Raw genomic sequence first — 23353 nt, 5'->3', positions numbered from 1 at the left:
TTACTGGCATGGAGCTGTCTTGATTTGTACAAGATTCTCTAATGCTTGTGCATCATGAAATTGACTACTTGTGCATTTCTGAATCTATAAATCTGCCATGAAGTGACACAAGTCTGTATTTGAATTTCACGGACTTAAGGGAAAGGAATTGGAAGAAAATACTTGTAAGGACATTGAATGAAAAACTTTCCTTCTGTTCGCAGGCCATTTACCTAGCATCAGGCATTATAGACTCTGCACATGTCTCTTTCACCCAGCTTTATTAGTGCATCTATTCAGACCTTGTCCCCAGGGTCTGACCCAATGCACACTTTGTGTGTGGGTGAAGTGACTGATGTAGGACTGAATAGATTTCTCGGGCTCCTGTGGGAATGAAACATACAGTGTTACAGGAACCTTCTAGTGAGCTTTTGAGAGAGAACTATGGCAAGGCATGAACTTCTGTGATGTTGCTCTTGTTTTGCTTACTAAAACTAAACACACACAGCTTTCAGCCTCAGTGACTTAGAAGCTAGAGATCCTGGAGGAAGTTATGGTATAAACTCACTTGCCGCGTTCTGCTGACTGCTGGGACTGTCCAGAAATGCTGCAGTAGTTCCTGAAACGTGGTGTGTGAAGCTGTGTTTTCATGATCATCAGTCAGAAGTGTCCGCAGATGCTGTCAGAGCAGGGCCAGCAGGGCCTGATGACACAGGAGAGGAGCTGGAGTCGAATCTCGTGCAGCTGGGGAAGGGGGAGTGACAGGTTCCAGATGGGCCCAGGGAGCACACATAGCCATGGGCAGTAGGAGGCAACGTTAGAGACCTGTGAGCTTTTCACAGATCAGGAAAAATCTCTGAGAAAGAGATTTTATACATCTGAACAACCTTTGCATGATCTTTCTGTTACTCTGCTTTTTTGCTTAGGATGCCTCTTTCTGTCATCTTTGTCTCCTGATGAATGGGGTTGGACACGCTTAGGAGAAATTTACTGGCCCACTAGGAGGCCCTAGGCTTTGCAACAATGCTGGCAGGATCCTGTGACCCTTGAGTAATGGATTGGTGTTCTTCTGAGCAGCCTAATATGTACCATTCACCAAGAGCGAAAGGGGCATTTGTGTGATAAGTGCATAAATGGTAGTTCATGTGTTGCAATGGTAATTCCAGAGGAGAGATGGGGTAGCTCTTGAAGATGAGGCTCTCTTGACTTGATGATGCTAGGACTTGAGGTTTTCCCTGCTTGGGAGGTAGACTAAATTGATTGTCCAAGGCGGTGTACTCCCCACCGTCCATCTACTCCTGCTGCCAGTGTCCATGGCAGGAGAGGGATGACCACAGGGCAGTCTGAGCTGGGGTCTGAGCAAGGAACAGCAGCAGTCTGCACATTCCAAAAGGTGGGGACTGGCAAGAAAGCATCACCAGAGAAGAAGAGAGTGGCTGGAGAAAAGGAAAAGGAGTCATCAAAAAAGTAGGAACTAAGCTGGGAGAGAGTAATGAAGTAGACATTACAGATAAAACATTGTTTAAAATAAAGGAGAGATGCAAAAAGTAATTCTAGAAAGAAATCAGAAAAGACAAGGGATTTAAGTACTTTTTTTTTTACAACATAATTGTAGACACAGTTTCTGTGGAAGACCGAAGAAAACTGTCCAGTCAGTCGAATGTTGTTCCTTGTTATATAACATCACTACAAATTTAGGGTCTTGTGAAAAATTACCAGTTATTTACTCTTGGTTTTGGTAAATCAGTGTCAGGCAGGCTGAAGTCCAGGTCTCCAGGTATGGGCAGGTTCCTTCCTCTCTGGAGGCTGGTTTCCCTTCCGAAGGCCCTCACATTGTCAGCAGAATTCATTTCCTTGAGCTAGAGTTCATGGCAGCTTGCTTCTCAGAGTGAGCAGCAAAGAGCTCACTTGATTGGGCCATACCCACATAGGGTAACTTTAATTAAAGTTACCTGATTAAGGAGCTTAATTGCATGTGAAAATCTCCTGTTGTCAGGTTCTGTTACTTCTAATCAAGTCACAGTTTCCGCCCACACTCACAAGAATGCATTTATACAAGTCTGTGCCTCTTCGGAGGTTTATTTTAGTGTATACTGGCCTCAAGAATGAAGGAAACCAATAGTTGATTGTACTGTGGCTATTAACTGAGAATAGTTTGGGTCTGTAACTGTGGGACATGCAGAATCATAGAAGATTTTGTTGTGCGTGTACACATTTTTATTGATTAACTTTTGCTGCTTAACAAACCCAGCCAAACATCAGTGTTTCTAAACACAACCATGAGGTCAAAAATCCGCTGGTCAGTAATTTGAGCCGTGTCCTACTTTGAGTTGAGTGGTCCTATGGGGAGGAGCTGGGCTTAGCTGACCTTTCCTGTGGCTCTCTCGGGGTCGGTGACGGCTGCTGTCTGTGACTCTCAGTTTCCCACAGACGAGCCGATTACATATTAGCAGTGTTCCGCAGCCAGCCGGCCTCAGTGAGCAAGTACTAAGGGTCAAAGCAAAGAAAGGGCTCTGCGTCTACTTGGGAAACAGTAACGTAGGGTGGGCATTTTTACTGTCTGCCATACCACTGCCATTGCTGCTAGGTATTTATGGGAGAAGACTACATGAGTCTTGAGGGTAACCTGGGAAAGGAAACCTCCAAGAACACAGAGAGAATATATGCCGTTTAAGAAGTGAAAGGTCACCATTTTCCCTCGGAATAAGGGAAGTAGGAATCGAAGCTAACATAGAAAACACTGGTTTCCTCAGGTGACTGTGACGACCCTTCTACCCTGGTGCCCTGAACAGCCCATGAGGCTCCTACTGGGGTCCACTTTTTCTTTTGGCAGCTTTGAGTAGACAAAGTCCCCTAGAACATAATGGCAGTTAAATTTCCTCAATAATTTCATTTTAAAAATGATAAAATTCTGAGTTACATGCAGAAAAATGGCTGGTAATTAAAGTCACTGACTTGAATTGGAGGGAACTAGCTTTATTCTCTGAATAAGACCTTCAAAATTATGGACTTATGGTAATTAATGATTTGATCAATTATTTTGTCACGTCTTGGAGTCATTGAGCAGCAACATGCCTGAGAAGGTGTTGGAATTTTTGTGGCTATTGGTATTATTGACTGAAGTTCCTCACCAAACAGCTATGCAGGCAAGGCCAGCAAGTGTGGACAGTCTGTGGAGTCCTGAAATAGCTCCCTTCCTTCTGTAAGCAGAGATCAGTTTGGGAACAATTACAGAAGGCTTTTTATTTATGGTTAAAGCAAAGCCCAAACAAAACAACGCTGTAACAACAGTAAAGCCCTGAATGCACTACTAACTCAGAGAATGACTTCCTAAACATCAAATACAATGCAACTACAAAAGATACATGACTCTGCATGAAATGTCATTCTTGTGGTTACAGAAATATTCTGCTTCCCAGTTAGCGATATGTGGATTGAAACATATTCCCTAAGCAGGTGAATCATTTCTATAAACACTGGCTAAACAGTTGTTACTAAGGCAAAAGTGCGAGGCAACTGTTAAGCTTTCTTCCTCAATTTGATTGGATTCAGCTTGATTTTCAATTATCACTGCTTTTCTGATATTCTGGTTTATGTCAGTGTATTCAAAATCGTTGATGTCGTAAAACATTATGTGTTGCAAATTTGCACATTATCGTACATAGAAAAAAATATTTCTGTTTAAATTCACTCAAAATCTAAGATATTTATCAGTTTTACGTATTTTTGGAACTTAAAACTATGTGGCATGAAGATCTTTAGGTTTGATGGAAACTTAACATGTTGTAAGTCAAAATCAAGAAATAACTTTTACTCTATTTATAAATCAAGATTTTGCCCAGTTTAATTAGTATGTTTATGTATATTTTCATGCTAGTCTTCATATTTACTAATATTTTAATAGTCCTCAAATTAGTCATTACAGACGCAAGTTACCTTTACAGATTGACAGAATTAAATTGGGATCTGTGAAGAGAAGCTTCTGTTTAAAAGGCTTTAGAATCATTTGCAATTTCAGTACTTGCCTTAAAGTGGAGATTTTTATGTGGCACAAGGATACAAACAACAGGCCATTGCAAAGGTTTTTAGCTACCTTCTCTTATAAAATCAGAGGCCCCCCACCCTCTTGCCTTTGCTTGGTGTGAGTTGGTGGAACGCCTCGGTTCACATGGTTGACACGTGGGAAGTCCTCGGTTCTCTCCGTAGGAACGAGGGCCTGCTCCTTCAGCAGAGTCCTGATTATTTGATCAGTGTTTTTTACACATTACCGTTAAAGGTCCATTCGACAAGTAATCAGGGAAAATAATCTGAAAATCCCTCTCTATTTTGGACTTCGCGTTCACTCCCGATTTATCATCCCAGGTTGATGCTGGACGCTCCAACTTTTGAATGCTGGACACCATATGTAGGAGTTAACAGTCCGAGGTTTTAGGTTTTTAAGCATTTAGAGTGCGTCAAATGTTTTCAGGATTGTAAATTATATTATGATGTACAGTCTTAACACGGACGCACATCTAATTCATTTTCTAAAATAAAGTTTCAAATTTATACAACCAAGGATTTAAATCAATTCCAAATGAAGGTAACTGTTTTAGATATTGTCCATGAATTATTTCCCAAATGCCTTCATGTATTCCAGGGCCGAAATGAGGTCTAGGGTACAAAATTTCGCAGTTTATTCAGGTCTGTCTGCAAATTCAGAGCGATGGCTCCCGAAGACGGGCGGAGCACGACTCGCGCTCGAGGCAGGGCCCGGGGCTGCGCCTTCGCGATGCCGGCTTACCTGTCTGTTCTCTCTCCTCCAGCGATCCTCTGTCCCCCGCCCGCCAGCTGCCCGCCCGTAACCACCGCTCTTTCCTTTGTGTCTCCAACTAACCAGCGAGCGCCGCCCGTCCTGGTGGGCGCGGACCCGGCCGGCGGCCCAGCGCAGGAGCAGCTCGGCGCGCGCAGGGCGGAGGCCCCGGCCCCGTCCCCGGCCCCGCGCGCTCGCAGCCCGCGCAGCCCCCGCGGCAGCCCGGCCGCCGCCGCCTACCTGCCCGTGCGCATCGTCACGCACAGCCTCTGCCCGAGCCCCGCGGCGCTGCCCGCCCCGGCCACCTCCCCCTCGGCCTCCTCGTCCTCCGCGGGCAGCCGCAGACCCTCGGGCGCGCGTCCGGCGGGGCCCGGGCCGTCCCGCCTGGCGCTGCTCACCGCCGTCCTCAAGTCGCGGCCGCGCCACCAGGGGCCCTCGTCGCCCGCGTCCTGCCCCGCGCTCTCCCTGGCCTCCCTGGCCTCGTCCACGCCCACGCTGGAGCGCAGCGCCCCGCACAGCCGCGCCCCGACGCCCGCCGCCCCGGCCTGCCCCGAGGAGGACCGCTTCAGTCCGTCCCCAGCCCTCGCGAACCTCCTGGGCCGGTCCCGAGAGGCCGCGGCCCGGGTCACCGCCCCTGGCCCGCTGGCCCCGCCCCGCAGGGACGCCCCCGCCCCCGTTCCCGCCCCCGCCCCAGTCCCCACGCCCGCGCCTGCGCCAGCTCCGGCCGGCCCGCCCGGCCCTGCGGCCCAGCTGAGCGAGGGCCTAGCCGCGTGGCCTGCGAGAGCGAGAGCGGGGAGATCCGAGAGCACAAAGTCCACCTGGGGAGCGCCCTTTGTTTCTCTAACAAGAACCCAGGACCTGATCGCACCCAGTGCACTGTCCGAGGCAGCGGGCCCCGAAAATAAGAAGCCCAAGGTACTTGTTGCATGTTGCACGTTGCATGCTTATTTTGAAATTCGGAAGAGACCTTTTTTCCAAGGAAAAATCGAAAGAGTTATGCTCTGTGGATATAGGAGGGCCCACCAGAACTGGGTGTACTTGGATGTAGAGATAAACTATAGTCTGCCTGACATTACCCACTTCCCAAGGGTCTGTGACCCCAAGACCGTTTTTTCTGGCATGAGTTATAACATCAGGCCCACTGACAGAATTAGAGGTAGCAAGTTGAGATTTGGCAGTAGGACATATTTTTGGCCACTTAATAAAAGGGACCCTGTTTTCCATCAGAATAGCCCAGGCTGATAATAGGTAGGATTGGGTAATATAAAAATGTTAACCGATATTACCATGGACTTAGGACCATAATACGGCCAAGGCAGTTTGGAAATATTGTTTTTCTTCTCCACATCCACGTATAATTAATTTTCTCCTCTTCTTCCAGGCTGATTTCTTTATTGCTCCCCATACTAACAGCTAAATCAGTATAGATTTAGCTATGTACATCCAGGGCAAAAGGGAATAGAAATTTCCACTATATGTGAAAAGCATCTGGTTTATTACAAGCATTACATTTTTGGCAGTTAGCATCTATGGAAAGAATGAACAATGAGCATAAGGAAACAGAATTAAGAGAAGAAAGTTTTAATTACTCTGAAGCAGTTCGTCGAACACGGATGTGAGGACGGCGTTTCTGTGAGCGTGCGTGGGGCAGCCTTGGAAACTGGGTCACCTTGTTCCTTTCAGCTGTGGAAGGAACACGGCTGTAGGGAGGCCCATTTCCAGACCAGTCGCCAGTAACCCAGGGTGCAGACCTTACACCCAGAATTTCGCACTTGTTCTATAAAGAAAATAACATTACGAATGCGCCTGTGTTAGAAGGAGGTGTGGCCTTTCGGTTTTGCCCATTGAAATCGTGCGATTTTAGAAGTTTGCAGTACCATTGAGGGAGTGCATTTAATTCTGGCACTTTTCTGATGATTCAGTGAAGCAAGCTTTATGATCATGTAATCGATACTTGCAGTACTACATACAATTCAATTGAAGGAGCGTGTATTAAACAGCTACTGTATGTCTACTGCTATACTTTCTTTGGAGTGTATGTGATTTTTTTAAAAGGAAAGTAAGATAATTTATATTAAAAATTAAATTTGATTCAACAGAAAATACATCTGTACAGTTTGGAGACGCTGTAGAGAGTGATTAAGTATACAGTGCAGCTAGAACGCAAGTTGAAGTATCTCTCCCGGTCCGTTTCAGGACCTCCGTGGGTACCAACGCACAGATGCTCAGGACTCTTACAGAAATTGGCGTGGTATTTTCACGGCCTGTCATATGCTAATCATCTTTAGGGTACTTATAATAAATAATAAAATGTAAGTAGGGTACATAGTTGGCTTCTAGTATTGTTTAGGCAATAATGGCAAGAAAGAAGTCATGTATGTTCAGTACAGATGCAGTTTTTCCTTCCGAGTGTTTTAAATTCGTAGTTGGTGAATCTATGGATACCAGTACCAATCTGGATACCACACCAACCTGTGGATACCACTGTAATCTATGAATACTAGTGCCAATCTATGGATACACACCAATCTATGGATACAGTGCCAATCTATGGATACCACTGCAATCTGTGGAAACCGTGGTTCCATTGATTTCCATGGTTTGTTGTATGAGACAAAGTTAACATTTTATAATCCAGATTATGAAAAGGTGATTACTGACTGAGTTGAATATAACAGGAATGTTATTAAGAAGTATGGTAAGGGAAGTTATTATATTTGCTAGGCTTGTCAGAAATGTTTAGGATTTAGCTTAATGAAGAGGAAGAGAGTTGGTTTTTCAGAAAAAAAAACCCGACTGAATGTATAGAATATAACCTCAGAAGATTGCATATGGAGACAAGAGGAAGATTCACCCTATTACTGCACAGTGATGATGATAATAAGGTCCAGACAGTGCATTCTTTCCTTGAGTTAAGAACTACACTCACAGTAATACAAAACAGTTAAAATTTAATTGATGTGGATAACCCTGGCTTACTTTTGTAACCATAGTATCATCCCTGCTTCATATATGCCACGAAACAAGTTCAGTTATTAATTTATCTGAGTCACAAGTCTGATACAGATCTGACGTTATTTAAGTCTGCTAATTCTTGAAGTCATGTTCTTTAATACTATGATTTACTGGCACAGAGAAGCAGCTAATATTAATTATCAACTTAGCCTGACTCTAGGGTTGTCTGGTCATTGAGGAATAATGACCAGAAGTTTCAATGTATGTGTAAAACCTATGTCATTAAAAAAAAGTTTTAGACATTAAATCCTCCTATTTTTAAAATACTTCTTTTTTAAACTTCCAAAGCAAATGAGATAGATAAAATTTAATTTTTTCACAATTCTGAATTTTAAACTTTCTGTATATTTAAGATAAAAATGACCCTAATAGCTTTTCAGGACACGCGTGATTATGAAATTCATTGTTGTGTTTTTAAAAACTGCCATCTTGTAATTACTGTTTTCCAAATGTATTTACAAATCGTTTTTAAACGTTGCTGCCGTACACTTAGTTTGATCATTATTTTTGTGAAAAATGACTTCAGGCCAGAATCTTCTTCAGTGTTTCTCTTTGTGGTCACTGCTCCTCTTGTCTTTGGTCCTTGTTTTGGATGCAGAGTTGGAAGAGGGTGAGCCCAGGAGAGATTTGAGAAATTAAAGGCCCGTGGAGGATCTACTTTCCCCTGGCTTTCTTCCCGCTCCAAATACTGAGGAATTTTCAGTCTTAAACTTTTCCTTATTTTTTCTTTATTTCCAAATTAGGAAAATTCAACTTATAGAAATGCATGCTAGGGTATGAAAATATTAATGAGTACTGTATACCTACAAAAGCATGTGAATCTATTGCTTTGCATGGAAAGCAAGTTTTTTATGGATAAAATTTATAACTTTTGTAAAAATAGTTACTCTCAGACATACTGCTTCTTTTCATCTTATTTCTCACTTGCTTTTTGCTCTGTTCTCTCCCCACATTAAAATCAGAAAAACCTACATTTTTTTAAACAAATGATTCTTAGGAGTAATAACTTGAGTATGAAAATCATTAAAATTGATGCCAAGAGAGGTAAATTTTACCTAGTTTTTTTTTTTTTTTTTTTTTTTTTTTTTTTTTTTTTGCGTTTGACTGCTTTGTTTAAATCGGTAAGATTATCTCATGGAATGAGAGGGGAAGTAGAAAAAGCTTTGTGATATCAAAGTGCTTCCAGGCTCTCAGGAGCTGTTTTTTGCCTCGCTCCTTCCGGTGTGGTGCCAGCCCATGCACAGGACCTTTTTTAAGTCAAAAAGCTTCAGATTTAGACCAGCTTCACTCACTCCCAGATCCCAAAGGATAGAGATCCTAGAGCACAGACGGTCATCAAATTAAAGTGCAAATGCTTGAAGGGTGTCAGTGCAAAGTCTGAGTCCTATTTTCCTTTGTATTAAAATAGAATAGAATAGCTAGAGTGTGCTGAACTGAATCCAGGTGTAAAGCATATTTGATGTGTTTTTTCTTTGACAGAATCTCAGATGCAGTTTTAAAATATTATTTTGTTTTCCAGTCATGATGGTTGACAAGATGAGCATTTTGACTGTTAATCAGGTTTCTCTGATCAACATCTACATTGGCTGAGATAAATCCACCCTCCTTGGTAAAGACTGATATCGTCAACGTCAATTATGGGTTCCCAGTGTATTTTGCTTTCGTTTATAAAAATATTTACATTCTTTTGGTGAGTTATCATGGAATTTCATATGAAAATTGGTGGCTTGTATCAAAATCTAGCTGGAAATAGTCTAAAGATTGATCTCATGGAGCTCTGAGGTCTCCAGCGACAGGCCTGATACTGAAGACACACAGCTTGTTCAGGTAATCAGCAGGGCGCGTTTGCTATTTCATGACCCTTCATAGCTGGCCTCCTGTTTATTAAGGTCTCTTTCTTTTAAGGCATCAAACATTCCAATTATGTTATATTGGAAATTTGTGAGTAGTAGTTAAAATGTGACTGTCCATTTTGCAGAACCACATATAATTTGGGAGGTAAGCAGTATGAAGTGTGTCTCCATGAGCTGAAATAATTAATCTCATTCAGAGAAACCATTAATTCAATAAATATTATTGAGTATCCAAACTATAAGGATATTGCAACAAATAAAACAAAAATGCCTGCACCAAGAAAGTGCCTGTTCCATGCTAGAAGAGACAGTCAGCAAGAAGCCTTCTGCACAGTGAGTCGGTTATCTTGTGTGTTCAGGGTGGAGTGTGGTGGAGAGAAAAGTGTGGTGGAGTAGAGACAGTAGCAAAGGGGTGTTGGTACAGTTCCTGGGTGTCGGTCTTGCTGTTGGGGTGGTAGATGGCAGGTAGCGCTCCTCAGAGAGTACAGTGAAGGAATGGCCCGGAGGCCCTGGTGGGCTTAGTAGGTGCAAAAAATAGATTTGAAGCCAGGCTGGGGGTAATGGCACGAGTGACAGACATAACTGGGGGGCCCATCATGTGGGGTCCTGAACACCATTCTTTAGTCGTTGCTTTTTGCTTTGAGGAAATCAAGAAGCCAGCAAAGGGCTTCTGAGAGCTAAGGGACATTGTCCTGTCTGCTGTGTTAGGAGTAGCCCAAGGAGGCTGAGGGGAAGCAGGGGCCTGAGAAGGCTCTGCAGTCCCCTAGGTGGACTATACGGTGGCTCTGCTTCAGTTACAGCAGTGAAGGTGAGGATGACAATTCTGTATTTGTAGGTGGAGTAGCATCAGATGATAATCAGCAGTGACAACGAGCTGCCAGGCTTCTGTGCCTTCTGGTTTCCCTTTTCTGTTTATCTCCCTGTCTTTTATTCCTCCCGCTTCAGAAGCTGTTGCTTGCTCTCTGGGGACTCCTGGTTTTACAGGCATCTCACTTTAGCTGTGGGTATCATCTTGGGGCTCACCCGTCCTGTGGCCCATTCTCTTGGTCTCTAGTTAGCCTCTGTGAACTGGTCAAGGGATGCCTCTCAGTCAGGTTTCAAAGATTGGCAAATATTTCTCTTTTATTCTGGGGGAGTATTTGCATTTTAATTTAACTCAAAGAAGGGATTTGCATGGATATCCATGGTCTAGACGCTGATAGTTCACCTTATGAAGGAAGATGATTTCAGAAATGTTAGAAATGCCTTCAAAGCACATTTGGAGAGGGAAAATCTAATTTGTCAGGTTTGTGTAGGACTAGAACAAAAGATGAAGAATTAAAGTTTTTTTTAATGTCCTCTGAATTTTGCTGTAACCTTTAATTAAGTACTTGAATTCAAATCAACACATATTTGCTCACTGCTGTGTTCATTATTAGGTGTTGAAAATAAAAAGAGAAATAATATAAAAGCTCTCCTCTAAATGACCTAACAATTGGATAGGGATGATAAACTATTCTAATACATTGAAAGAAATGTTGTATTTTTAGAATGCCAGAAACACAAGAAAGGTAAATCAGAGGCAGAAAGGGGTCCTGAGGAAGGAGATATCTCAGCTGCTTCTGTGCTGCCCCAGGCCCTGGTTGGCAGTAGTTACTGACAGTTCTATCTCCTGCCCTGCCTCTGCTGTTATCAGGATCAGTGGATAGAGCTCTGCCAGCATTCCTCAAGTTAGGGACGTGCGATCTCCTGTGGTTGGATCTGGACTGAACTTTCATCTCAAGGGCAGAATCACGGGAGTCTGACTCAAGGAGTGTGGGTGGTCACTGGAAAGCCTAAGTGTGATGTTAGGGTCGTCTCTGCTCCTAAGTCTTCCAGAAGCAGGTGACCTTGGTGGAAGGGAGGCTTTCCCCAATGTCATGGATCTGTTGCTTCTATGATCGGAGATTCTTCCACTTCCTTGCAAGTGTGAATAGACTAAATATCCTACACTTAAGGCGTCTCATGTAGTTCCTCAGGAGACTTCCGGGAGACTTCATGAGTCTTTATCACTGGATCCTGGGGTGGGTGGCATTTCAGCCATGGTGGTTAGGGTAGTGGGGGAAATAACTTTCTGGAGGGGCAGGATATATTCCTGCTGTATTCATCTTCACAGCATGTATATGGCAGCAGCTAATATCATCTGTTAATCAGATTGGCCCTGGCAAGTTGATGTTCAAAACTGTTATTTTCTTATGTTTTTATTAGTACATGTTTGCAGTTCATGAAGTTTATATTCATGTGGGAGTGGTTGTTTCTTTTTTGCTTCCCCTTTCCTGCCCCTCCCCATTTCCTTAGCCTCTTTTTCATACTGGTTGGTATTGTTTGTCTTACTTAGCTCATGTTATTCTGCACAGTGTTTACATTAACTGAGATTATGAGGCTCATGTACACGGCACATCTTTATACTTCCTTATTTCTGCTTCCCCTCTTTCTCACCTCTCATCCTAGTTCCCTTGGGTCACTTCCCTTTTGCAAGAGACCCATCCTTTTGTCCCTTTCCATCCTATATCATTTTCTTTGTTTGTAGTTAGCTTCGCTCCAATGAGGTATACTATATGGTTTTTATACTCGCATGTCTGTTTTTTTTCACTCTGCATTGTATTTTCCAGGTGCATCTATTTTCTTATAAATGTCTCAAATTTGCCATTCTTTATAGCGAAGTAGTAGTATTCCATTATATATAGACCCACAGTTTGTTTATCCAGTCATCTATTGATGGGTACACAGGCTGTTTCTAGGATTTAGCTGTTATAGATCATGTTGCTATAAGATTGGGTAAGTGTGCATCACTGTAGCATAATTATTTAAGCTCTTTGGGGATGATACCTAGTAGGAGGATAGCTAGGTCATACAGAATTTCTAATTTCAGTTCTTTGCAAAGTCTTCATACTGATTTCCATACTAATTTTAGTAATTTACATTCCGCCAATAATGAAGAAGGGTTCCTTTTGCATTCCAGCCTCATCAGCCTTTGGTTTTTTTTTTTTTTTTTCCCTAATGATTGCCATCCTTTCTGGGGTAAGATGGCCAGAGATTTTGAACATTTTTTCATGTATCTGTGACATTTGTATTTCTTCTTCTGTGATGTATCTGTTCATTTCTCTTGCCCATTTTATAACTGAGTCTTTCATTTAAGGTTGTTTTATTTTTTGAGTTCTTTGAATGTTCTAGGAATAGTCTTCTCTCTGAGGAGTAGCTGGAAAAGTATTTTGGTCATTCTGTAGGTTATGTCTTCACTCTACTGATTGTGTCTTTTGCTGTACAGAAGCTCTTTACTCTGTTATCATCCTGTTCTTTGATTCATACTGCTGTTTCTTGTGTGACTGAGGTTCTGTTTAGAAAATCCTCTCCTAGACCCGGGGCTTCAAGCGTTTTACGTATTTTATCTTCCAGAAGGTTTACTGTGTCTGTTTTAATGTTCAGATCTTTGATCCACTTTGACTTTAACTTAGTGTATGGGGAGCGATGCGGGTCCATTTTCATTTTTCTGCAAACAGATAAACAGTTTTCCCAACACCACTTGTTGACTAGGTCATCTTCTCTCCAACACATGCTTTTGGTCACTTTGTAAAAGATCAGATGGTTGAGTGTGTCTGGCAAGGTTGGGGTGCCCTCAGTTCTGTTCCGTTGATCCTTGGGTCTGTTTTCGTTCCAGTAGCATGCTGGTTTTTTTTTTTTTTGTTTTGTTTTGTTTTGTTTTTTAATCACTATTGCTTTGTAGCATAGCTTGAAATCAAGAACTGCTCTGCCTGCTTTGCTCTCATTGCCCAGAATTGTTTTAGCGATTCTGAATCTCTTCTGGCTCCATACAAATTTTAGGACTGTTTCCTCTTGCTCTGCAAAGTGTGCCATTGGTATTTTGATTGGGACTGCACTGAATCTGTATGATGCTTTTGGACAGTATGGCCATTTTGACAGTATTGACTCTGCCTATCCAGGAATAGGGAAATCTTTTCATCTTCTGATGTTCTCTTCAATCTCCTTCATGTGGTTTTCTTTGTAGAGGTCTTTCATTTCCTTCGTTAGATTCATTCCTAGACGTTTCATTTTTCTTGAAGTTACGGTGAATGGTTCTGCTTTCATAATATCCTTCTCATCCAACTCTTTTTTGGTGTAAGCAAGTGCTAATGAGTTTTGTGTGTTGGTCTCATCTGGTGATACTTTGATGAAGTTGTTTATTTCTTCTAACAGGTTTTGGTGGCATTCTTTGGGACTCCTCCATAGAGTATCAGGTCATTAGCAAATACTGCTAATTTGAGTTCTTCCTTTTTGTGTATGTATCTCTTTTATATTTTTCTCATGTCTAATTGTTCTGGCTAGAGTTTCACGTACTATGTTGAATAGAGGAGGTGATAGTGGACATGCTTATCTTGTTCCTAAAATTAGGGTGTTTTTAGTTTTTCCCTGTTTATTATAATGTTGGCTATTGGTTTGTCATAGATAATCTGAATCTCATTCAGGCATGGCCCTTCTATACCTGTTTTCTTCAGGGTTTTTATCATAAAGGTGTGTTGGATTTTGTTGAAGGCCTTTTCTAGTCTGTTGATATGATGATGTCGTCTTTGATCTTGCTTCTGTTTAAATGATGCGTTACCTTTATTGACTTATGTGTGTTGACCCACCCTTGCATCTCTGGGATGAAACCTACTGGATTCTGATGCCTGATCTTTTTGATAATGTGCTACATTGTATTTGCTAAAGTCTTGTTGAGAATTTTTGCACGTATGTTCATTAATGAGATTGGTTTGTAGTTCTCTTTTCAGTTGGATCTTTATCCAGTTTGAAGATCAGGGTGATATTGACTTCCATAAATGAATTTGGGAGCTCTCCAGTGCTTTCAATTTCTTTGCAAAGCTTGATAAGTATTGATAATAATGTGTCCTAAAGGTTTGTAGAATTCAGCAGTGAATCCATCAGGCCTTGGGCTTTTCTTAGTTGATAGATTCTTTATTACTGAATCACTCTCATTGCTTGTATCAGGTTGTTAAGCATATTTATGTCTTCTTTGGTTAGTTGTGTTTAGGAAGCTACCCATTTCTTCAAAATTTGCCAATTTGTTGAAATATAATTTTGAACTAATTACTATCTTGTGGATTCCAACAGCATCCATTATGATTTCATGTTTTTATTTCTAGTTGCCTTGATGTATGTCTTTTCTCTCTTTCTCCTGGTGAGTTTGGCTAAAGGCTTATATGTTTTATTTATTCTTTCAAAGAGCCAGCTCTTCAATTTGTTGATTTTTTTTTTACAGTTTCTGCTTTTAGTCTCAATTTTATTCCACTCTTAGATCAAGTGTCTTAGGATTTCCCCTAACGTTATTTATTTGATCTTTCTCTGTTTTCCTAATATGTGCATTAGTTGTGATGAATTTTCAGCTTAGAGCTGCTTTTGTAGTGTTCTAGTCATTGTCATTAGTGGTAGTCATTGTCATTAATTTCCAGAAAATTAAAAATTTTTTCTTTGATTTCTTCTGTGACTTACTGCTTGTTTAGGAATATTTTGTTAATTTTCTGGGAGCTTTTGCCTTTTCAAAAATTTCTTCTGCCATGGATTCCATTTTCATTTTACAGTGGTCTGATAGCATGCATGGCATGATTTCAGTTCTTTTTTACTTATGCAAGGTTGGTGGACTAGGATGCAGTCCAGTTTGGAAAAAGTGTTATGTGCTGACAAGAATGTATACTCTGTTGTTGGGGGGTAGAATACTCTGTGTATACCTGTTAAATCTAGAACATAAGTCTGTTCAAAGATCTGATTCAATTCTGAAATTTCTTTATTAGTTTTTTGTTTAGTTAATCTGTCTCTTTGAGAAAGTGAAGTGTTAAAATCCCCTAGTATGATAATGTTCATTTGATCTTTTAATTTTAGCAGGTTTTGTTTTATAAATGCAGGTGCTCCAGTATTTGGTGCTTATATATCTATTAATGTTATTTCTTCTTGGATTATACCTTAACTAGTATGTAGTGATTGTCTTTGTCCCTTATCACCACTCCTATTCAATATAGTACTGGAAATAACTAGCCAGAGCAATAAGACAAGAGAGAGAAATAAAAGGGGTAAAGATAAGATAAGAAGTTAAATTATCATTGTTTGCAGATGACATGATACTCTACATAGAAGACCCCCAAAACTCCATTGAAAGACTCTTAGATATAATAAATAAATTCAGTAATATAGCTGGATACAAAATCAATACTCAAAAATCAATAGCATTCCTATACACTAACAACAAAATCACTGACAGAAAAATAAGAGAAGCCATATCCTTCACAATAGCAACCCCAAAATTGAAATATTTAGGAATTACTCTAATGAAAGAAGTGAAAGACCTATACAGGGAAAATTACAATACTCTGAAAAAAGAAATTGAAGACAATCTCAGAAAATGGAAAGACATCCCATGCTCATGGATAGGAAGAATAAATATTGTGAAAATGGCCATTCTCCCAAAACTGTTATACAGATTCAATGCAATCCCAATAAAAATACCATCAACATACCTCATAGATCTTGAGAAATCACTCCTAAAATTCATCTGGAATGAGAAGAGACCCAGAATAGCAAAGACAGTTCTAAGCAGCAAAGGCAAAGCAGGAGGCATCACAATCCCTGACTTGAAGTTATACTACAAAGCAACCATAGTAAAATCAACATGGTACTGGAATAAAAACAGATCTGAAGATCAATGGAATAGATTAGAAGATACAACCACAACTACAAACACACTCAACCACTATATCTTTGATAAAGGGACAAACATGTTCACTGGAAGAATGACAGTATCTTTAATAAATGGTGTTGGAAAAACTGGCTCTCCATATGCCGACAACTAAAATTAGACCCATGCCTATCACCATGTACTAAATTAAAATAAATGGATCAAAGATCTGAATATTAAAACAGAAACACTAAATCTGTTGGAAGACAAATTGAGTAAAAATCTTGAGACATAGGGGTAGGTAGAGAATTCATGAATAGGACTCAAACTGCACGGGAAATACTTCCTAGAATCAATAACTGGGATTACCTCTTATTAAAAAGTTTCTATACATCAAAAGAAATCTCCAGCATAGTGAAAAGAAAACCTACAAACTGGGAAAAAATCTTAGTGAACTGTCCCTCAGACAAAGGACTTCTGTCTAAAACATATAAAGAATTTAAAAAAAATCAGACCCCCAATGTTCAAAGATCCAATCCAAAATTGGGCATCTGAGATGAATACACACTTCTCAGATGAAGAAATACAAATGGCAAATAAATACTTGAAAAACTGTTCATTACTCATTAGAGAAATGTACCTACCCCTGAATGTCATCATTACTCATTAGAGAAATGTAAATTAAAACCACACTGAGATTCCACCTCACTCCTGAAAGAATGGCCAAGATCAAGAAAACCACCAACAACAAATGCTAGAGAGGCTGTAGGGAAAAAGGAACTCTCCTACACTGTTGGTGGGAGTGTAGACTGGTGCAACCATTGTGGAGGTAGTCTGGAAATTTCTCAAAAAAGCTGGGATTGGAAGTCCCATTTGTTCCAGCTATTCCACTTCTAGGCATATTCCCAGAAGAATTGAAAACATCGTACCACAGTGATATATGTGCACCCATGTTTATAGCAACACAATTTGTAATAGCCAGATCTTAGAAACAATTTAAGTGTCCATCAACTGAGGAATGGGTAAAAAGTTGTGGTATTTTTATACAATGGAGTACTACTCAGCTATAAAGAAGGATCACATTGAAATATTTATAAGTCGGTACAGCTTGACACCATACTCATAAGTGAAATAAACCAAACTCACATGTATGAATACCGAATAGTTTCCCTAGTGTAAGAAAAGATACAAATTTATAAAAGCATGTGATAATCATGATTCCCCATTATATGGTTTGATATTATTCTAATCAGTTTTTACTTGAAGTTTACCATGTCTGATAGTAGATTTGCTATCCCTGTATGTTTCTTGGCTTCTGGAGTGTGACATGTTGCTTTCCGTCCTTTAATTTTTACTCTATAATGTCTTTCAGGGTTAGGTGAGTTTTTTTGACTGCAACAGATTGTTAGATTCTGTTTTTTGATCCAATCTGTCAGTCTGTGTCTTTTGATGGAGAGTTGAGTCATTAACATTGGAGACATTCCTGAGATATAATGGTTATTTATTGTTGTTGCCTAAACAAAGGAGAATCCTTTGTTTTTTTTTCCCTGATGCTTCGTTGCTTTCTGTCCTTTGACCTCACTAATTTCCTCTGTGTTTATAGGTGTGTACAGTTCATTGTTTCCATCAAGAATATTCTTGAATATTTTTCTAAAACTAGTTTTGCACTCATGTATCTTCTAAACTGATCCTTTTTCATGGAAATAACTTATTTCTCCATCTATTTGAAAGATTGCTTTGCAGGGTTCTTTAAACTGGGTTGGAAGTATTTGATTTTGGGGCTAGAAATGCATCATTCCAAGCCCTTCTGGCTTTAAAGAATTGTGCTGAGAAGTCTGCTGTGGTTTCAATTAGTTTACTTTCATATATGCCCCCATACCTCGGGCCTTTACAATTCTGTTTTTGCTGAATATCAGGGAATTTAATAATGATATGCCTTGATCAACTTCTCCTTTCATCATAATTGTTTTTCATTCTATAAGTGTTACTTATTTGTACTTTAAATTTTTTTCTTGGGTTTGGGCAATTTTCTTCCATGATTTCTATAAACGTTTTAGTGAATCCATATGTGCCGTCTTCTAGCATTTCTGTAACTCCAATTAGCCATAGATTAGTTTTCTTGTTGTCATCTAGAAGCTGCTGGATAATATTCTCTTATTTTCTTTTTGGCTCTTTATCATAATTTACTATTTTGTCCTCAATTTCACACACTTTGTCTTCACACTGGTTATTTCTGCAGTGTATGAATTTTATACAGTTCTTATTTCAAGTTTTTGTCTAACATTTCTTGAGCATTCTAAAGCCTTGTTGAAACAGTTACTCAAATTTTGAATGATTTTGGTTAGCTCATTCAATTCTGTACCAGTTTCCCTGAATTTCACCGTAGGCATATTGAATGTAGCTGCTGTGACCTTTTATTTCATTTTCTCTTTAAACTCATCTGTTTTCTTCATCACTTCTAACAACTTTTTATAGATTTTTGTGTCTCTATGTCTTGCTGGAAGAAATGCTTCTGCAGGTTCAGTGTTAGAATACTTCTGTATGGCAGCCCTTGCGGTATTCTTTCCCCATTTGTCTGTTCTCTAGGTGCACTATGGCAGTTTGCAGCTGCCTTGTAGGAGGTGGGGCGGAGTGGGGAGACCGTGAGGTGGTTGGATCAGGAGTGGTGGGCACTAAAGAAGCGATTTGAAGGGAGGACTAATGGTAGCTGAGAAGAAAAGATGGTGTGGGTTCTGTTTTTACTGGAGCACTCTGAGTTGAGTTGAAGGGTTTTCAGAAGGCATTTTGTCGGAGCAATGGTGGGATACAGAAGAAGGGGATTCTGTGGTTAAGGAAGGCTACGCGGTTATCAGGACTTGTTTATGGGGAAGACAGTACGATAGGTCAGATGTAGAGGAGCTAGAGATTAGGATGGGGAGGATCGAAGAGTTACACTAGAGAGGACAGGAACAGTGGGGAGGGAACTAAGAGCTGTGAATTTAACAACTTGGAAGGAGGAGTTGACGGATTTAGAAACAGAATAATGAAATATGTTCATAGCATTGTGTTGGGTGCTTGAGCAGCTGCAGTGATGGGGGGAACCTAGACAGTTATTAAATCCAAGCCAGTGGATAAACAAATATACAAGAGTAACAACCTAATAAGCATGTGAGATCATTGAAGGTCATACATAAACCACTAAATTAATCATGTTACTAAATAAATTGAGAAACATGCACAAACTTAAACCAATAGGATGTCTGATGGGAACACAGATTAGATATTCCAGTGAGATAGTGCTTATGTGATTCTCAAGTAACTTCTTTGCCAGAGAGCCTGAGGGCTCCCACCCCACCAAAACTGGTCCCCCACCACAGTACTGATGCTAACTCAGACTCAGAGCTCTTCCAGGTTGCAGGCATGTTGTAGAGTTTGATCCAGTCTGAATTCTTGGGTTAGGAACTCTTGCTGGCTGTGAAGGTGGATTTGGCAGACAAGTCCTCTGGCCCACCACTGTCCACTGAGTCAGGCTTATTCCTGTGAAATCAACTCAGCTGCTCGCAGTAACAGGCTACTCCACTGCAGTGGAACCTATCAGGGCTGGTTGAGAAATAACACCCCAACACCCTGTCTCCAGTCTTTAGCCTAGAGAAGAAATACATTGCTAGAGTGTGAACATCATAGCAACTCAGGTCTTGACTCACCATTAATGTACACTAAATATAATGGCTGTGTCTCCCCGACAGGTGAAAAACATCATTCAACAGTAATTTTATGGCCTCAGTTATCTAATGCCCGGAGAGCCGGTGGATCAATAATGCCAGAGTGGGGAGGAGACGAGAAACAGAAAAAACGGGCAAAAAATTTAAGTCTTCTGCTGTGTGGTATGAGAAGAAAGAAATAGGAAGAGGGAAAATGGTCCTGTCAATTGCAGGAGATGTTTTATATATTGAGAAAGGGATAACAGGGAAGCTGTACAAAATTGGTGGTGATACAGGGAAATGGAGAGAGTCTGTGATACAAATATTAGAACAAAAGCTTACAAGAAACAATTGATAAGCAGAGAGAAGAGAAAAGTAAACTTGAGAATAAGTAAACCATGGGGAAAAGTGGCTAGAGGATGAGATGTGGGTAAGAGGAGGAGAGGATATAAATGAACAGGGGGAATTCTCCTCTCTTAGGACTATATTGGGAGGAGGAAAAAAGACAAGTAAGAGAATTTTAAAGGTACAATAAAAATAAAAATGAAAAATTAGTACACTCAAGGAATAGTAGAGGAAGATTTTCGATTGCTTCAGACACATGGCCCCTTCCTCAGGCCTGCGGTGAGGAGCAGAGCCCTGGGCAGGGCACGTGCTTGTTCGTGCTGAAGTCTGAGTGGCAGCTGCCCCTGAGCAGCGCTGGGCACAGAGGTCTGCTGTGAGCCTGCAGTCCAGTGGGGTTCAGGCTAAAGCTGACTTTCGGCTTCAGGAGCCCACTCTGTGATCACCCAGCTCCTGCCTCTTAGCTGGACTCCACCGGGCCTGCTGTCCAGCTGTCAGCAGTCTTCTGTCCTTCCCTCATCCACTCTGGGAACCTGGCAGTGGACTGTTCTGTGTCACAGTTCAAGCCCCCGCCCATCCCTACTGTGGCCTTCCTGCAGCTGGGCTCTGTGCAGCTGTGTCCTCCGACGTGCACTTCAGTTGCTCGGTCACCAGTCACTGCAGGGTGGGGTCTCCCGGTATAAATCCAGGTTATCCAGGGACTGTTGAGTCTGGGATCGGAGCAGTGCAGGGAGAGCTCGGTATGGGCTCAAGGGAGCCTAGGGTGCTGCGTCCAGGCTGAGACCAGGCCAGTGCTTACACTGTGTGCCGGACGAATGACACAGTTTGCTTGGGATAAAGGCTCCCAGTGGTGACTCAGGTGTGCTCAGGGGCTGATACCAGATGCCTAATGAGAGCCACAGGAGTCTCCCTTGTGTGGCTTGACTCTGTGTGCTGCTGGTACCCTGCAGCTGTCTGGGTTCTCCCAAAGGCAGTTCCTGAGTGGGGCGGGGGCTTTAACCCTCCTGTTTCGCCTCTCTAAATTCCTGTGTGTGTTTTGTTTGTACAGACCTCTTCTTTCAAGTTGACTTTTTGTGTCAGGATGTATGTCCCTCCTCTTCTTCCAGTTTCCCATGGTTTCTAATTGTGTTTTTCCGCAGTCTCATGACTCCTCCTCTATCCAGCCATGTTGAAATCCTCCATCTTCACAAAAATGTTATTTTCTTTTCAAACTTAAAGCTTAATCCTAAGCTTAAAACCTGCCTGGCACTGTGTAGTGACTCAGGAATGGTTACTGAGTCTTAGCTGAACCTGTAGATCACACACTGGGCAATTACAGGACAAGTTGCATTGCTTGCCAGATTCAGTTCCAAACCAGTCACTTTTGCATTCTGTGATCATCCAGGGGTGACTGTAGTCCATAGGCTATAATGCAAGTTATGCAAAATCGCCTTGATTAGAACTATTCAAAATTTTAAACCAAGGAAGAAAACTAATATACTTGTTTTAGTAGTGAAGCCTTGAAATGTTAAAGAAAACAATATGTTCTAAATTAGAATAAAACCTTCCATGTTTGGATTCAGCATTATTATTAAAAAACTCGGAAGAAAGATAGGGGATCCAAAAAAGTGCCTTTGTGGTCGTAACCATACTATTGAGATGAAAAAGAAAGTTAGACATGTCTTAGAGGACTAGTGTGTGTCTTATAGTGGCTACTCAAGAAATATTTTAAATGAATCCATTGTTTTAACTGGGTATATTGGAATAGATTACAGGCTGTATTCATCTCTACCAGATTGGCAGAACCTAGGAACAAGCACTCTGGGTTATTAGTGTGTGACATGAATGGAGATGAAAATGACAAGCCTAACCAAAATGGCCCATGAAATAACTTAAAAATCCCTTCACGATAGTATAATGAGAAGCAAATCTGATGAGATGCAGATGAATGCAGACAGCGTCCAAAGTCTTGCTTTTCCTGATGTAAAATTAAATGAACAATGGATGTAATTTATCTAATACAGTCAGCTCCTCACCCATAAAGATGCAGCATTTTATTTAAAATCCTAGTCCCAACACATTCTTGCTGGAGACCATGGCATCTCAGAGACAGGCTGCAAGGAGGCGGAGGTTTTGTGCTGTGATTGCCCCGGGCAGGAGAGGGCAGCAGGGGCTGGAAGAGCAGAGAGGACTGCAGGTCTCAGAGCTGCTTCCTGGGAGGGCGAAAGGCCTTTGGGAGGGAGAAGACAGAAGATAGGGAGCCCTCAGGATTTATTCCTTGGGAAAAAAGTGTGGCTTCCGAGGTCTTGTGCAAGTTTTGTCAAGCGTGTGCGCACGTGTGTGTGTGTGCATGTGAATTTGTGAGTACGTGCATATGACCACATTTAGGAGTATGTAAGTGAGCATGTCTGTTGTGTGATAAACTAAGGCGGCTTTCTGTGTTACGTGTTGGCTTTCATGCCTGAGGTTGCTGTTTGTCTAACACCAAAGCCAGAGAGAAAAAGAAAAGTGAGAAGGGAGAATGCGTTTTCTGGGTGCAAGTGGAGTTTCTGCCTCTCGATTTGGTGCTTTGACTTCTTTCTACTTCAGCTTCTTCTTGGAAGAATGAATGTGCCAGCCTCTACACCCCGTCAGGCCTACAGTCATAAATCTGGAGGTTAAATTTTCTTTGACCATGCTGTCTTCTTTGGGACATCCTTTGATTCCTTTTCCAAGGAATAGAGACAGCCTGAAATTCTGTGCCAGTTGTCCTGTGGCCACTGAGGGAGCTAAAGCAGGGGCTTCTGACATACAGGGAGCCTTGAACTTGTTCATCAGTTTGAGACCAAGAGGAATCTGCAAACTTCTATTACGCATTTTATTCTGATTCCTACAATGTTCTTATGCTTATCTTTTCCCCAAATAATTCCTAAAACGGAACTCTGTTCTCAAGTTTTACTTCAAATTCTGAAAGTTTCATTACTTACTTTATTAATATCTCTGTATTAGAGAATGCAAGGGATCGTAAAAGTTATAAAATAAATGTAAAATCAGG

General features: G+C 41.2%; 1 protein-coding gene across 1 annotated transcript in view; it reads left to right on the top strand.

Moving 5' to 3' along the window:
• Mlip (muscular LMNA interacting protein) overlaps positions 1 to 23353 on the top strand; it is a 126236-nt gene that overhangs the window by 14310 nt on the left and 88573 nt on the right.

The sequence above is a fragment of the Cavia porcellus genome, unplaced genomic scaffold (genome assembly GCF_034190915.1).
Source record: "Cavia porcellus strain 051 isolate PalLab524CR breed Dunkin Hartley unplaced genomic scaffold, mCavPor4.1 scaffold_7, whole genome shotgun sequence".
NCBI lineage: Eukaryota > Metazoa > Chordata > Mammalia > Rodentia > Caviidae > Cavia > Cavia porcellus.
Note: the sequence above shows the minus strand (reverse complement) of the source record. Positions and strands in the feature narration are given on the sequence as shown.